We start from the raw sequence: 2144 nt of genomic DNA, 5'->3' as shown, positions 1-2144 counted from the left end.
TAATTTGATAAAGGTTTAAAATGAAACATTTAAAAGTAAATGACGTAAAGTAAATTAATTAATTATAGTGATATAAAGTGTAAATTTAAAATTAAGATTTAAAAAAAAATAGGTTGTTAAAGGGTGAATGTATGTGAGAGGGTGAGTGTATGTGAGAATAGGAGGAGGTGAAAAAGTGAAAAAGTGAGTATAAAGGGTATTTTGGTCATTTAGAATTTTAAGACTTTAAGACTTTTGTTAAATTTGCTTAATAAGATAGTATATATATATATATATATATATATATATATAAGGGTAGCTGAAGGATTCAAAAAGTTCAAAGAAATCTTTGTTCAAGAGATTACAGAATTTGAATATATGCTCCAATTTACGATATTATTCAAAATACCTTGGATCATGTCATGGACCTTTAAGGTCGCTGATGCCAATGGTACTTCCCCTCCATTGCTACAAAGATTTCCAGAGTAAAGTGGTGGGAAAGAAATCCTACTGATTAAATGCAGAAGATGACTGTTCAAGGAGTTCTTGATTATTATTCAATTACTTTCGGTGCTCTGGCTTCCATTACATCAACATCAAGCCAGAACAAGGAAGAAGAAGAGGAAATTAATCAATTTCTAGCTGCTGATTCAAAAGAAGAATTAAAAAGACTTATTCAAGAAATTAAACGAGGAAGCTCTCCATCAAGTAGTTCTCCCTCCAGCTCAAATACCATGTCTCAAAGTCTATTCCAAGACAGTCAAGATCCTTACGAAGATTTTTAATCTTCAAAAGTGTTGTGTGTTTGGGTTATTGCTTTTGCAAGCAATCCTTTGTATCTATTCAAAATATATCTTATCAAAATACGTGAAATACACTCTTTGGTATTTTCGATAACATCTTGTTCAAAATTATTATCTTATCAAAATTATTGCAGGTTGTTCATTATTGAAGATAGATTCATCAGTTGTTCATTATTGAAGAATTCATCATTAAAGAAAAGGACACAAAGATTACTTTACTCAAAAGAAGAGATGATAAAGCTTTGAAGAGACGTTAAGGTCAAAAAGAAGACAATTATCATGCAATGAAGACAAAAGACTTTAGAGAAAGAGATTTTTTATGTCGATGGCTCTTCAATCAATTTCAAATTCAATAATTGCTCAAAGGAAACGTGTCGGTTTCAAGATCAATAATTGCTCAAGATGAAAGACAAATGTCAGTCATTTTTACTCAAGCATCTTTCTATAAAAGGATACACAAGTGCTCATTCAAAACACACAGAAAAACCCTTAGATCAAATGTTATGCCTAAACATTCTTTCAAATTCTCTGCTATTCAATGTTCCAAATCTTTAGATTTCAATCTCATCTTTCCTCCTGATGTATGCTCAAATTGTCTCAGCGATGAATGTATTCAAGATTGTTGTGATAACTAGATCCTGGTTATTACCCAAAGAATTTAATACGTGATTATTTTATTAATTGATTGTGTGATTGCATGATAAACTGATATGTTTTATACATGCTGGTATGCGAATTTGTGCATTTATTTGGGTAAAGGTATATATATATATATATATATATATATATTTATATGTATGCATATTTATGTATGCATAAATATAGAAGTATATATATATATATATATATATATATATTTTTATGCATGCAAAATTATGTATGCATATGTGTATGCATGAATGCATGTGGGTAGCATAGGGGGTATGGAAGACGGTTAGCCGACCTTCCATATTTGGAAGGTATAAAAGGGGGGCTTCACCTCCTCATTCATTTCCCTGCTATTTTGAGAAAGTTGAGTGCTTTAAAGTTAGTGTTGTCCGGTTTGCTAAAAGAGAGGTGATTTCAAGTTGATTTCAAGTGTCAAGTTTCAAAAGGGTTGATTTCTAACGTTTTGGATTCAAAAGCTTTATAAGGTGAGTGGTTTCTAAACTTTTTTGTATAAAGATTCTACTGGTTTTATTTGAATGTTTCGTATTGATATCCTTTGGAAAGAAACCTTGATTATATTGTTTAAGTACTTATCCGGACAAGGAGTGACCGGATAAGTATTTAAACCGGACAAGCCTTGTGCGGCTTATTGTCCGGATTAGTGTAAACCGGATAACCCTTGAGAGGCTTATTGTCCGGATTGTTTTAAACCGG

The sequence above is a fragment of the Cynara cardunculus genome, assembly GCF_001531365.2.
Source record: "Cynara cardunculus var. scolymus isolate 2C chromosome LG 16, CcrdV1, whole genome shotgun sequence".
NCBI lineage: Eukaryota > Viridiplantae > Streptophyta > Magnoliopsida > Asterales > Asteraceae > Cynara > Cynara cardunculus.
This window is presented reverse-complemented; position numbering follows the sequence as displayed.